This window comes from Amblyomma maculatum, chromosome 11 (genome assembly GCF_055883805.1).
Source record: "Amblyomma maculatum isolate TAMU_Amacu chromosome 11, ASM5588380v1, whole genome shotgun sequence".
Classification (NCBI taxonomy): domain Eukaryota; kingdom Metazoa; phylum Arthropoda; class Arachnida; order Ixodida; family Ixodidae; genus Amblyomma; species Amblyomma maculatum.
The window spans coordinates 31,688,099-31,704,171 of NC_139354.1; the positions used below are offsets into that span (position 1 = coordinate 31,688,099).

The 16,073-nt window shown below is 44.8% G+C and overlaps 1 long non-coding RNA gene across 1 annotated transcript; it reads left to right on the plus strand.

Moving 5' to 3' along the window:
• Nucleotides 1-1,692: 1,692 nt before the first annotated feature.
• LOC146173382 (uncharacterized) lies at nt 1,693-11,160 on the plus strand. Its single transcript, XR_014702179.1, has 4 exons — nt 1,693-1,795; nt 2,350-2,526; nt 7,363-7,453; nt 11,071-11,160. It is a non-coding gene; the product is annotated as an uncharacterized LOC146173382 (long non-coding RNA).
• The last annotated feature ends 4,913 nt before the right edge of the window (nt 11,161-16,073 follow it).

Sequence of the window (16,073 nt, forward strand, 5' to 3'; positions counted from 1 at the left end):
TTCACTCTGTCTGTCGTCGTCCCTTCTTGTGGTTCGCGCTGTAATACAAGTTAAACAAATGGAACTTGAGATTTGATTAGGAAGGTGATTGATGTAAATTAAGAAGAGGGTGCTAAACCGGTTCATTGAGGTCCCCCTGAACCGACTGGTACCTCAGAAAAGCCACTGTCATTAGTGGTAGCATACTGCGTGCAGTTAGAAAGAAACTCTCGAATCCAGTTTAAAACCAAAAGATCAATGTTTAGTCTGCCAAGTTTTAATACGAGTAGGTGGTGGTTGATTCTGCCAAATGCTTTCGAAATATACAGTCGGTAATAAAGCCAGTAACCAGAAATGTATTAGGATCATTACAGAATGTTAGTAATTGAGTTTCGCAAGAAAAGGACTTTCGGAACACGTGCTGACAGCTATGAAAAAAAAAATTTGATTCCAAGGAGTTAGCGAGTTGTGAGAAAATGACGTGTTCAAAGATTTTACATGGAATTGATGTCAGTGAAATAAGTCTACAGGAGCGATTACTTAGTAGCGTCCACCCGAGCCGCGACTCCTAAGCGAAGCTATATATAAGGCTTTCACAAAAACACCGTGGCTCTGAGATGTTCGAGCCCGGGGTCATCTCCTCTCAAGACCAGCAGTAGTGCTACCAACTGTAGCAGATGAGGGAATATTATGAAAGCGAACTAAGCCACGACCACAAGCAATAAGTTGTACCTAAATTTAAGATAATCTGCCAGGGTCGTGCATATTTATATCAAATGCTTATTTACAATAATGGAAACAAATGCTCACTGGAAAAAAAATTACGAAACAACTTATGAAATAAAAGCATTTATTAAGAGATAAGGGAAGGAGATGAGTGGGTGGGGTTCCTAGTCCGGGACTCCAGCGGCTGCCGCTGCTATCTGTGCCCGTGTCACGAAGGCCATTTCGTCCTCACGTCCAGAGCTGGACAAGGCAGTCTCCAACCCCCCTCAATAACTGGCGCTGCGCTTGGTTCATCAGGTGGAATATTGGAGTATAGTTCATACCATGTGGTTTGCGGGGAGGCCTTCAAGATAAGTGCTGTGGTGACGTTACCGTCAAACACAACAGGAGCCTACCGGGTGCTTGCAACTACGCTTTTGACCGATTCAGTGCCATAAACATGCTGTAGATGCGCAAGAAACACTAACATGACTGGGTGACGGCACTTGCTCCACGGGGAGGATTGCTTTGCAAGAATCGGAGCAGTTAAACACGCGATGCTGTCTCCCACTTCGTCACCGATGCCCATGCTCGTTCCCCCTCTTCGATTTACGCAATGCTTCACTGCGGCCCCGCTGCACATAGAAATCGACACTCACGCAATGTATATTTTGAAATCTGGAAGGCTTCACTTGGTTAATGTCATATAAAGTACGAGATTTACGCACACAGTAAAATCCGAAAACCGATTCAAACTTTCATGCATTTCGATGCACACTGACGCTACGTCACAGTCCCATTGTACTTCGGCGTCCGCGAACACAAGTTTGTTTGCTAGACGGTGCCGGTTATCGAAATCTGCTTTGAAGGTGCCGGTAACCAAAGCAATTCTAAGAGCACAATCATAGCGAAGATAATTTTGATTAATATAAATATTTAGAGTCACCCTAATTTTTAAAAAACGACTATCGTGTTTTGTTGTGATCTGCTTTTTTGTTTTAGATGCGACGAAGATTGGCGGCATCTGCTCACCCCAGCTTGCAACAGCTGTACTTGATTCACCGGGAACCATAGGAGGCGCTGCACCAGCTGCGAGAAACTTGGCAAGACTGTGCGTGTTAACTCTTGATAGCCCGCCTCGCATTTCTCATTTCTATGCGACTACCACGTACTTGGCGATCGCAAAAGCGTGCAAAAAAAGAACGGGAACCCCCTGCGAACACCCCAACTTTATTTACAGACGATCGGAAAGGGATTTTGCTAAATGGGCCAGTCTGCCGTGCATACCCTGTTATTAAAGCATCACTCATTATTATCCATTATTCAATGTCATCTGTAACGTGAACTTACGTTCGTAAATACCTAATTTGTACAGTAAGCATAATTTTTGTTAGCGTAGTGGCATCGTAGTAGTAGTGCTTCAATGAACAACATTGTGAGACTGAATGCAGAAAGCAAAGATCGTATAATAGTTCTATATCTACTAAGAACATTACTAAACAGCAAAAAAATGTGTAGCTTCAAAACCTGAGCCTTATAAATAAATATAAAGTTAGACGTTCGAAGGTACAATAATCTACGGCCTACGAGAGTGCATGCATCGCTCAAAAACTGCTCATGTTGCGTGTACGGCAAAAGTTGTCTTTTTTTTTTTTTTTATTACAGAATGGGTGCAGTAAGCGATGGGCAAGAGCCACCTGGGGATGAATATGTGGTTGGAAGTGATGGCGCAACACACTGCGACCCACGCGACGGTTACCTCCTGGGAAGCATAACTCAGGGCGGAAAAAACAGCCAAAGTTTTTCAGAATGCACATTTGAACAGTTTTTCACCACTCTTTTGTAAGTAGCGGCCTCTGATATCAGCTTTCTTCCAGGTTATGCGCACTGATAAGCCCTTAAACTACAATTATTAGAGAGTTATAGCATATTGTTAACATGTTGACGTTGAAATTTACAGGGTAGTCTGGTGAAATCTGCGCACGCGTGGCCATTGTCATGGTGCGAGCACTTTAGAAGACCTGTTTTAACATTTCGGGGAGTGAGAGCACCAACAAATGACACGCTGCTCGCCCGCTTCAAACATAGCATCGTCGCCGCATTATTCGGGGCGATATCTCAGTCTAAACGGCTGCATTGGGTTTCATTATTGCATACTCTCACTATTACCGACAAGTATAAGTGACTACTACCTAGATTCATTTTCGAGATAATTGGCGATTTTCGATTATCGAGCGCTTAAACCTAACACCGTGAACAATCTCAAGGTTGTTACCTTTTCGGGGACCTTAATTGGCATACGAAAGCGTAGTGCCGCATGTCTCCGCTGAAAACCTTTCTCTTCACAGGGCGGGGAAAGTCAGTTTTGTCTAGGTTCGAGCTCTTATAAAGTTGCATGTACCGGTGTGTGCACGCTCTCCATCGTATACCCTCCACGGATACTCCCGAGAATATACCCTCAACGGCCGTTGCATCCAAGGGGGCCTAATGTTTTGGCAAAAGTTAAGCAAAAGATGGCATGAATGTCATTGTTATTCATTCATTATTGATCAAGGCTATGCATCTTGAAGACATGGCTACCAATTTCTGTTAATGTACATTTTAAGGGGATAACTAAAATACATTGCTATAATACACAAACGAATCAGGACAGTATCTGCCGCAATTGCCAGAGTCGAAAACGCATCGACACCCTGCTCAAGCCCTTAGGCACTCGCAGTTCCGGCGCATAGAAAATCTCCCATGTCTCAAGATTAAGCCCACGCACTAAACATATCCGAATATCCGGCCGTATATGCGTTTCTAACCATGATTTTCTTGGGTCCATGTTTAGATACATACCATGCACTGTATGCAAGTGCTTATGAAGTTATACGCTTCAATTATTTTCGTTACGAGCATTATAATAAGATCGTTTTCGCGTTGTAAAGGTAAACACTCTTGTAAAGGGTAGTCCACCCCTAATGTGAGCACCCGAGCCTGTGGAGGTGCTCCACACAGCGCCAGTGAAAACGGAACACCGCTCATCGGAGTAAAGTGGAGCAAATGCAAAGGAACCTTGAGGCGATGTTCCATGCCCTCGTTTGCAATTTAGTTTCGATGCCTGGTCTGGTCAGACGCACTGGCGCTCCACGATGCTCGGCCACGCGCCTGCGTGCTCGCCCCGTTTTAGGGGACCCGCATTTTCACCGCCATCGCACGCAGAAGCCATACACTCAGCCGCAGTTATAAATTGGCGTCTGTCGGGATATAGTGGACAGAACGTTCGGGCAGCGACAAACATACTGACTAGCAGGCTGGTTAGCTGATATGGCATAGTTAGCTTTTTAACTATTGCTCTTCAACAGCTTATTTACGTAGAGGTCTGCAGCCTGCCGTAAATAATACCCACATCAGTTCGTATACAAATTTGCTTGGTAATTATTGCTGGGTTCTCTGGCATGGCCACAGACTGCGCGTTGTGGGTTGTTGGGCTCTCTCTGTGGTAAACGGATATGCTTATACTTTAGAAAATGACATCTCCATCTCCGTTGCAGTGCGAGTGAATTCGGGACAATACATGAGAAAAAGCGAAATCAAGCGGCCGCAGACAACGCTAGTCACGCCCACGAGTGTACCGATCCCTTGGTCTCTTTTTCACACCCCGCGGGTAACAGCGGCGAAATGGTGAGCACGTTATAGGTGCGTTGCTTTGCTACACGCTCCCTAGGAGACGCCAGCCCTGTGCGCGGCCCGAGTATGACACCAAATTTCCTCGCTCTGCCGCGGAGGCGAGAATGGCACTCTAAAAATCTAAGAATTCTGTTAAGGTTATTTTTACGGCAGGCTAAGAGAGGAGTCGCTGGAGAAAGATTTGATGTTGGGAAAGGTTGAGGGTCGCCGGAGAAGGGGTAGGCAGCGAACGCGATGGTTAGATGGCATCCTCGAGGCACTGCAGATGAAGTTATGTGATGTTAGGAAGATAGTGAGAGACCGGAAAGCGTGGCGTGACATGGTCCATAGGGTCACGAAGAGTCGGACACGACTGAACTGAACTGAACTGAACTGATAAGTCTATGAATGAATAAACAAACAAGGAACCTAACAGCAATAGTTAAAAACCTAACTAAGCCATATCAGCAAAGCAGCCTGCTATCCAATGCGTCTTTGCTGCATTCTGATGCACATAACTGCTGGTAATGCTCTTAACAAGAGGTTTTCTTGCTCAAAAAAAAACCTCTTTTCAAGAGTTTGTGACGCTCTTCGGTGATAGAACCGGTACTGACTCCTTCATGATGAAAATCAGTCAGAGCACAGAATAACAAGAGGTATGCAGGACACTCCAGCCTGTCCTGGCTACGTCTCTTTCTTTATCCTTATTTCCTTCGGGTGACTTGAATCACGAACGAATTATCAAAAGCGTCTATTGTGCAGAATGAAACTCACTGAAACGTTAGTTCAGTCCCAAAGATACATTGTGAAGTCTACAAATGTCGAAGAACCACACAAATCAAAGATTCCTGCGCACTTTATATATCATTCAGCATGCGCATTTTTCAGAGATATAACAGCTTATATGTGTGGCTTCCCATTAAACCATTTGCCACACTTAATACGATATCACAATAGGCTAAGACAGCGTACTAAACAAATTGAACATATCATCATAGCACAATAAGCTAAGACAGCCTACTGAACAAATTGAACACATTAGCAACCGAAATTCAGCGCACGGCATATTGCGTTTATTTCTGGCAGCTCATAACTTGCTATTTACCCCGCCGGGGTGGTGCAGTGGTTAATGCTCTCGACTACAGTACCCAAGAATGTGGGATGCAATCCCGACCGGGCGGCCGCTTTTTGATGAAAGCGAAAAGCATGGCGCCCGTGTGCTGTACTGACATCAGTGCACGTCAAAGAATCCAGGAGGTCGAAGTTTCTGGAGCCCTGCATTACAATGTCCCTCGTAGCCGGAGTCGCTTCGGGAAGCTAAACCCCATTAACTACAGTATAACCTGCTGAATACCAAACTTCAAAGTAATTAGTTATTTTGTCGCTATCATTCACGCAAGAATGCTACTGAATATTCGCTTAAGACACTTTGGGCAAAAATAAATCTTTTCTCCTGAAAGTAGCGATGGTTTTCTGTTCTTCAACATGCAAAAATTTCAGTGATATTATCATCCTCATCATCATCATTATCAGCCGCATTATACCTACTGCAGGGCGAAGGCCTTCCTCCATATTCCTCCAATTAACCCGGTCCTGTGCTAGCTGCATCCACTTTACCCCTGCGAACTTCTTAATCTCATCCGCCCACCTAACTTTCTGCCGCCCCCTGCTACGCTTTCCTTCCCTTGGAATCGAGTTTTTTACCCTAAGCGACCATCGGTTATCCTCTCTTCACACTACATATCCTGCCCATGCCCATTACTCCTTCTTGATTTCCACTAGAATGTCATTAACTCGAATTATTTATCTGACCCACTTTGCACGCTTCCTATCGCTTAAAGTTAAACGTATACAGTGACCCTGGCAACATTTAACGCTAGAAAGGCTACTTTAGCAGTTCTCGAAAAGAACTGCTAAAGTTCTCGAAGTTCTCGAGAGGTGAGGTCAGTAGGCTAAATGAAGTATACCCGTATACTGTACTGAGGGGCGGGCATCGAGGTTTACCGGACCGACGAGAACATAGGAGGATTTCTTTTCGGTAAGGATATGGCTAGTAACTTAGATGCATTCTATAGCCTTAATGAGAGGGTGCCAGGCATCGTAATTAGGTTTATTACGCAGTATAAAGGAACACTCACGCATTCCCCTTCTTCACCCGAAATCATCTTAAATGCTTCGATAATCTGTCTTTTCAAAGTTTCTCTTGCCCGAGCCAGCACCTTGGCTTCCGTGAACCTCGCTACACAATGTTTACCCCTCGAGTCCTTCTGAGCGTCTTCCGCTCGACAACGAGAGCCTAATTGTGTTCCGTCTGTGGCGCTCAGCAGGAAGGAAGTGATATTGCTTCGTTCGGACAACATGACAAGATGGACGCAATATGCCATTATATTCGTTTTATTTTCGTTTTATTTTTCTTCGGAATTTTTCTCCGCATTTTTCCTGAATTTTCTGTTTTCTTCTTCTTCTTGTACCCTTACGTGTTTTTGTGACGCTTTCTTCTTTGTATCACAAATAACAGCCAGTTGGTAGTGAGCGCATCATCGGCGTGAACGTCTTGCTGTAATCTCTTGTGCGTGTGTTGTGTATGTGAGTAATTATGCAGCGCCAGAGGTCTTCAGAGTCATCTAACCAACTAGTACTGCTGAGTTTCATCTTACCTGCACTCACCTAGGGGGCTGAAACGTGGAGGCTAACGAAAAGGGTTCTACTTAAGCTGAGGACAACGCAGAGAGCTATGTAACGAGAAATGGTAGACGTAGTTCAATTATGTATTGAGTAGTTCGGCCCTGGTTCTAAATATGTGCGAGCGGAATATTTTCCCTGATAACTATAAGCAGTGTTTTATGGTGAACGTGCAAAAGGCACAAATTTGTCGGTGGGACCAACACCGCTGCAAGTTGAGGCATTAGAAAGGTATGCACTGGCTTCACAAAAATATACGAAAAGAGCTAGTGCATATTGGTATATAAGTCATCCAAAAATGTGCAATGAACGCTGCTAAAGCTTCTTAACATGCTACTCTTCCAGGCAAATAGGAAAAACATGCTGGAAGAAAGAAAACAACTCATAAGGTCATTATCCCCCATCTCATTGATATGCCACCGCTGCTACAATACAGGTAAGCTGATGCAGCATCGCAACCTGAATAGGCGATGTGCGGTAATGGCATTTCGTAATAATATGAAGTTTGAAAACCAATTTCTTATTGTAAAAAATTCCACTTCTGCTCTAAATACATTGCTTTTTTACACGTCATTTACTTCGCAAACTTCTTCGATCTCTTTTGCAAAATATTTTGTAAAATAATTATGCCTGCTCCTATAAAAATAAAAAACTTCTGCATGCAGTATCATACAAGAAATAGAGGTAGAAATGCGAAAACATAATAACATAAAATATTTAGCTTCTATCCACGGAATAACTTTTATAATGCTTCGAAAGTTTTGCTATTTCGCTGCATCTAAAAAAGATCATTACCATTTTTATTGTCATGAAGGATGATTTTTCTGAAAATATTTTTCGGAGTGCTACCGGCGAAAGTGTCGATCGATTACTGGACTAAACCAAAATGCGCGAGCATGAATTGTTTACTATTTCTTCGCTCTTCAATTTTCTCTCATTTCTCTGCGCCCGACGCACAGCCACAAACCTAGGCCCACTTTTTCTTTCTATTTCTCCTCCTTCTCTCATCTCCTCTTTCTCCGCTCTTCGATTTTTCGACTATATAGCGGCCTCTCCTTGGCTGCTAGTAGGGCGCGCACTCACTATTTCTGGTCGCTCCTAGAGTTGTCGTTCCTCTTTTCCAAGTTTATCTTCTTTTATCCTTCTTACTTTGTGTTTTATTTCTGTGCATCACATCTTCGCCATAATTTCTCTCCGTGATCTTTGTTCTCGCATCAGAACTCGGTACTCTCCTAGTACAGCGAAATAAAATAAATGTGCCACCTAGCGTCTAGCCAATCGTTACTCCCGCAAGTAAACATTTTAAGAAACAATTAAATAGTACGAGAAATCATTATCTCCTCCCCAAGCTATAGAACGTCGGAGAGTCCACAGAACATAACTAGAAGCTTAAATCTTCCTGAAGGTAACTTAAAAAGTGATAGAGACTCGAGCCGAAGTTAGCCGAACTCATCGTGCAAGTCGCCCACATAAGTATGCACAGACTATTTAAATTTAATACAGCAACGCCCGAAAAATCAGCCACGCAGCCTTGTCATTTATCACGAAGAGAAAGGCGCATCCATGCCGTAATCTGTTTGTCTCAAGTTATGACGAAATCGCAAAAATTGCGATGAGCTGAACCGCCAAAAATTTATAATCAATGTATTCAGAGATCAAAAATCTTTTCGTCCAAAAAGCGAGAGCGTTTTATGAATGAATGCCAAAAGACGAATACCTCTTTTTAAGGTGAATGCAACAATGAACGCCCAGTGGCTGACGAATAAAACACTGAATCACAGCTGTGGAGTTGGCAGTTTGCGCTGTGTTATAGTACAGTCGATGCTGATTACATCGAGCCCGGATATATAAAATTATTGCTCATAACGAGCTCTCCGAATATCCACTTGAAAATCTGATGCAAAAGTGGGTTTCGCGTTTATCGAACTCCTAATCCGATGTATTGAACTGACCGCCGTGCCCCGTCAAGGGACGCTTCTCCTAATTGCATCCTCACGATCACTTTCGTACACGAAACCGTGTTGGCTGTGCTGCTTTGGCCACCAGCTGGCAGCGGTTAAGCTGCTAAACCGGTTCACGAGGTGGGCGTCGAGTCCGATTGGAAGTGCCCTTCGGACTGACATGCTTGTTTTTAACGCGACACTGCTGTCATGCCGGGAATCCTGAGAACGATGCAATGGTTGTCACGCGTTGAAGCCAGCCTTGCTAACCGAAGGCTTGTTACGGCTCTCACGTGGCCTGCTTTGCTACTGAAGGAGTGGCATTTATACTGTACAAGTAAACGCATTAGACCTATTATGATGAAACGGGGCCTTTTCCCAAAGCACCATCCTCAGCAGATTTGATGTCTACCCCAACCACAACAGCACTTGTGCCACTGTGCTCGACGTGAAGTGCGAGCAGCGCGAGGTCGGACGTTCCGATCTTTCCCTATCAAGTATTTGGAGCGCACATTTAAAATGGCCATGCTAGGGCACCCTTGTTTTTAACGCCTGGTGCGAATGCTAGGCTTCAGCGCTCGGGTGCTCGTGTGCGCGACTCGTGGGGATCGCAGCACCCGCGGCGAACGGTGGCTGCCAGTGTGCCCAAGGGTAACACATTGCTGCATTAGGTGGCCTGCTAGCGTCGGTACACCGTGTTCAAACTTCAGGTTTATAGAGGAGCACATCTATTGGCGTGTTTTATATATATAATTATCGATATATCCAGTTATTTCGCGATCTCCTTCGAGCTCAATATATCCCGCGGCCGATTGACTGTAGTACAATTATACAGCCTCACAACCGGGAAACCTGACCAGACAACTCCAGTTCTACCTTACCGCGCTCCGCCGACCCAAGCGTCCCCAGCCAACCTAGATTTGTTTTTTTCTTTCTTTTTTTCTTTTTTCTTTTTTGCCGCTTGCCTCCTCTTCACAGCTAGACAGGACAGGAAAGAACGGCAAGACTGATGAGCCCCTGTTTCCTGCCGGGCTGGGTGAGCATCCCGCCTAGCTTCTTCGCTTTGGGGCTGGCGAACCAATGACAGCACTCCAGTGCTCGACGTTATATGCGCTATACAATGTATTGTGTGGGAACTCTGGTGAACAGCCCACACTGCGAGCCACCGCGCGGCGCAAAAGAGGGAATTATTAAAAAGCATTGGGGCGACGCTTAAGGTCTGCCGTAAGGGTATGACGCGATATTGTTTCACACACACCGACGATGTTTTTGTTTTTTCACTTTTTATATTTTTATTCTTTCAATTTGTTTTATTTTTATACACCGACACTTAGCATATAGCACACATTGGCTTACCATTCTGAACAGTTTAACGCGTATTTTTTCTTCATTTTTCACTTATTGCAATGAATTAATTAAACCATTACGCTCTATAAAATTTTTCTTAGCATCATCAAGCATTGGCTTTTCATTCTGAGCATTTTGACGCCACGAGCACTATTTCTTCCAGTTGGTTCATTTTTCCTCGTTAATCAATTAATTGCAATGAGTTCATTCACTCGTTATCACCCAACACACCAGCCAATCGTCAGTCACTAGAACCGCAAATCACCATGATAAGATTTTTTACGCAGCCCCCGATTATTTCTAACATGCTGTGCCGACAACCACAAGTACTACGATGCGGACGGCTTTTCGACCGAACGAGCTCTATATGCTATCACTTACAATGTCATTTAGATTATCACCTCGCTTCTGGGGGTCTTGTGTGCGGCGAGTAAGTTCAGTGGAATTTGATCTACATAATGAATGCATTCGATAGTTGTTTTCTGAACCCCCTTTCATAGACCTTCAACACTATAGTGTTAAAAGCGGAGCGCTTAGGTCAGGTAGAGGCGGAGATAGGACATGGCCGCTTGGACACAGTGATACAGTGTCTGTTTGGCGCACTTGATGCAGCATTTTGTGCCACTTCTGCAATATCTTATCTAGTCATATTATAATGTAGCGTACGTGCGCGCTATAAAAAAAGGTAACGCGCATACGCTGTATATGAGCATATGAATGCCGTTGATTTTCTGTATCTATTTTTTTTTCTTTTTTTTTCTGACAGGTCTGCTGTTCTGCGGAGGGCTCGAGCAAATATACAGTTCAATCCTACATATTAATAAACGTGAAGTAATAAAATACTTGGTCTGCCCCACCTGGAGTTCAAGTTTCATTTTCAATGGAGGAAGCACCCATGGGCTGACAAGAAAAATGGAGGCCCTTGGCTAATGCGCATATTGCCCCAATTCCCTGGGTTGTCTCTCCTCACTTCCATACTATACTTCTGCAATATATCTCGTTTGATTTTAACTACATGCCACTAACAAAAGAAAGAGATGTGATTATTGTTATTAGTGCGAACGTGATTACCCCTACGCTACCCCTATTCACGTTACCCCTATCACGGGCAGGAGCTGCCAACTCGGGTCGCTCCTTTCATACGGAGGGTAACATCAAAATCAGCCTGTCTGAACCGTTTGCATTCTTGTGACCTATATGACACGAAAGCACGTCCATGCGGCTTGGTTGAAGCGTGACTTTACATGTGGGCTGGTAGCTTACACTCTCGCGTCATACCCTTAAAGGATGAGCTTAAGTGTCCCCAATAATGCAGCGCCTTACACTGATAGGGCGTGATAGGGGAATAATGTAGCAGGCAAAATAAGCTTCCGCCGTTGCTTTCGCAATTCAACTAGGGTTAACCAAAGTTAAACCACAACTAATTTTCTCTCTTCCCAGTTATAACCATGGCTGCTGAAAATTTCGCCCATGGTGAAGACATAAGGCTTTCCAAAATACTGGTATTACAGATATAAAATATTTGCAGAGGGCAACCGAATATAGGTTACCTGCAAACAAATACACTCAAAAGACACAAAACTCTTATGAACAGCTATATCATTTTCCGGAAGGATAGCTAGGCAGCGTTAACGCATGAAATGACGTTGCCATTGTTGCCCTGTAATCATTTCCGTATTGAAATCTTTCTCTGGATACCGATCTAAGGCTGTTTCTATATATTTAATCCCTAGTATTTGGCACAATGTTCATATCTTTCATTCTAAAAAGCGCGCTGTTAACATCAACTACAAAATGACATGCTCACTTCCGTAATGCTGCTGACTCAAATGCTATAACGATGAAAATAATACTGCAATACTAATTATCTAGCGTTAAGTGTGATGCGCTATCGTCTTCCCTTGAGCCCGGCTCACACTAGCGGGAAACTTCCCGCAGCGGCGCAATGTTCATGGCGCCGCTGCGTCGCCGCTCCTAGGAACAACGCTCACACTACGCCCGTTTTCCCGCTGCGTTTGTCGTGAATTTAGAGGAGGTGAAGGCGAGCGGAGCGAAAACGGATAGTCACGTGACAAGAGAGAAGGGAAAGCGCGCGCCTTTCTTGTGCACAAGTGAGCGGGCTTCTCAAGTGACGCATGCGACGCTCCTGTCACTCGCGCAGCTATCGCAGCCTCCGCCGGGAGTCATTGAACTTGGACTGACGTCACGGTCTGTGGTTCGCTCCGATTGGCTACTCCGTTCTGCGGGACAGGAAAAACAGCTCCCGGCCCCATCGCTCCGCGTAACGACAAACAAGCCAGCCTGCGGGAAAAAAAAAACGGCTTCAGGGTCCAAACTCGCTCGTTTAATAAAGTTTTTTCCTCCTCCTCCTGCGGGAAGCGGTGCGCGGAAAACGCCCAGCGTTGCACGTTTTCCCGCTAGTGTGAGCGTGCCCATGTATACTTGCGTACAATAAGTTTCTGCAAGGCCTGCTTCGAAAAAGTGATTCCTAAAAAGGTTAATGATTTATTGTTTGATTGAAAACATCTTTACTTATGTATGTATGTATGTATGTATGTATGTATGTATGTATGTATGTATGTATGTATGTATGTATGTATGTATGTATGTATGTATGTATGTATGTATGTATGTATGTATGTATGTATGTATGTATGTATGTATGTATGTATGTATGCATGCATGCGTCGTGACTGGCCAAGTGTCGACCCGGGGTTATGCCCTACTCTGCATTACCTCATTTTGGCCCGTTTGTGGTGGGCCGTGTCTTGTGCTTTTCGAGCGCACCCCGGGCCTGCTGCACGGCGCATAGTTGAATGTCCTTGTCTGTACTTTGCACAGCACTTTAAAGTTCCGGCGGGTATGTATTGGATGCAGCTTGCTTCGGTTGGGAACCTGGCACAGTCCCACATGATGTGCATTGGTCCGCCGAACCCACTTGGCATACACTGCACATGTCACTCGCGCAGATGTCTGGGTGGAGGACGTGTAGCACTACCGGGGTGAGGAGTGACTCGGTTTGTATTCTCCTTATGATGACCGCCTCTTCCCGACTAAGTGCCGATTGTCTTGTTCGATCATGAGAGTGTGTGAGTTTGCCGTCAAGTCCAGTAGCAACAAGCTTGTTATCGCTACTGCGTTGGCCCTCCCCAGCAGCCAAAGCTGGCGTTATCGATGAACATAATAGCCCTCCCCTGCTCTTCTAACGTTTCTTCAAGAACGGGTTGATTCACAGGTTAGGTTTTCATTGCTGACTAAGCATCCACCTAGTCAAGCCCCAGTCCTCTGCTTGCCCGGTCACCTGGAACCACCAGGAAGAAACAAAACCGCTTTCAGGCATACTTCAGTTCTTCTACTCTGGGCGTCTTCCCCTGATGACCAGCCAGTGCACTGTGAGAAAATAGCTTCAGAGGTATATGGCGAATATCTCGCTTCACACAGAGCAACCAGGAAAGTGTACTCAACCGCACATGTGTCCTGTAAATCTCGAACTTATGCTTTCTAATGCTTCCATAGCCATAAGTAATTGCCGCATGCAGGCTCTTGCTAAAGCGGCATCTGAAGTCGAGTCTTCATGGCGATCAGTAGCTGGAATCGCAGAAGTCAAACTCCTAATTGGCAAACCAAACGCAAGCGGAGTAAGAAACTCACGTCACTTTTGACAGCTAACGCTTCCCCTAGGTTGCTAAGCGTCTGAGGCGTTTTAAGGCCGAGCAAGAGGTAAATAAATATGATCCCAGGGCTGAAAACAACTTTCAATTGATGCGAAATTGAAAATAAACTTTAGGTGCTGAGGTTCTGGTTTGTGGAAAACTTCGAGGACACAAATCATAGATCCCATGCCGTGTCACATGTGGTATAGTATAAAAAAAAATCAGAACTGGTGGAAAGAACAGATTTGAAGCCATAAAATAGATGAATTATATTAAACTGCGCGTGAAATGTGGGAGAACGTTAGCGAAAGTATACCGTGCATCCCTAAAAGTAGTAACTGCGACCAGAGAAAGACTCATAACTGGCCTTCAAAAAGGAATGCGACTCCGCTACTCTAGAGAAGACACCTTTATGAATGGCGCTCAAACTTTCCAGCAGCGGACAGAAACTTTTTTTCAATATCAATGTGCTGCACTAATGTGCAAACACAAAATTAAAAGTACTGTCAAATACGTTGAAATATTTGGTGTTCAGTCATACATCTGGCAGCTTGTTTTCCTTACACCCGCACAATCACTAGAGTGCCTGTTGTGTTTACTTTTGCAAATTCATTCAAAAGAACTGCAGATAATCGCAAGAAAAATGAGCAGCATTTGTTCACATGTTTCCACGTGTCATCCGGCACCACCTGGTGCCAGATTCCTGAACAGCAGCAAGATGTGAATCGATTTTTCCGTCGAAAGGCTGCCCACCGAGAACATCAAGCTAAAGCCCCTGTGTACATCAAGCGCCTGTGATGCTGCAGTTTGTGCGCTTTGACAAAGTAAGATATAAATCACCAAAATTACACCAGCAATGCAGCAGGAACACAAGCGACCACGTTACAATAGACTATAAGAAGCTGTATGGCCCCGCGTATTCACCTATTACGCCATATTTTAACTGTGATGTGACTCATTTTTTTTTTACTTGGAAGCAAACAAATTACAACTTTTTTTAGCTAGGGGAGAGCCAATAATGGCCCATATTCACGGCGTCCTGAGTCCTGTCCCACTACAGCTGTGAATCAAATTACGTCATCAACCGAAACGCACATTATAATTCTAAGTGTCTGCCGTGAGGAAGATAACTAAAAAATTTGCCGACGGTTACGTTACTTCCTAATGCGAAACTTGAGTGCAGCTCATCAGCTGCTTCACCTTTTCTATAGATTGAGGCAAAGATTTCGAGCAAGACATGTACGTACAATTACAACAACATTTTTTTTTTAATTTTTCGCGCATATTCCTTCAAGAAACACTCCACTAACGTTCTTGGCTGTCCTGAATGAAGCTTTGTGGTCGTCCGAAGCCTACGGCACCTCTTTTTCTCTTTTTTCATTGCCACCTTTCACCTTTTCTTTACAGCTATGTTAAGGTGTCCGTGCAGAATTGTGACAGGTACTGCGCTTTTTGATTGTAACCAATTTTAAACGCCGCTGATACCTGCTGTACTGCGTCTATTTCTATATGCTCTGTGGTGCGGCGTTCGACGAAGCGCCAAATTAAAGGCGCAACACGGAATAGCATGGACGCCTGAATCGAACACCCAGCGGGGTCAGCTTCGTATATGAGTGATGTGATAACTTTATTCTACCAGGTAAGGAGGTTCCCTAGTCCCCGCCGCCGGCACGCAGGCCTAAGGGACGGGAACCGGGACCTCTGCGATCAGAAGCAGGCAAACAGGCCTTGGTTCTTCGCGGCTCCTTCCGCCAGGCGGATGGCTTGTTGCTGTGAAGGAGAGACCTCGCTCGCAGCAGGGCTTCCCAGGCTTCTCCTGCTGACGTCATCACCAGTCATGACGGCATGTCCGAATGTACGTAATTGACACTTCCGGTTATTAGACATGGCCGGACTACGTCACATCCGGTCATGACTTCACAGCCAATGACGTCACCAGGCTACGAGGCCGACGGTGACGACACGAAAAGCAGGAACCGGCGCCAAGGAGCTGCACTCTAAAATAAATCCTGTCGCCACCGGGAATCGTTACGAGTAGAATTCTCTACTCAACCCCCTACCTTCACATGCTCAAACATGACGAGGACCAACTCGAGGTCATACATCGCAAAGTTAT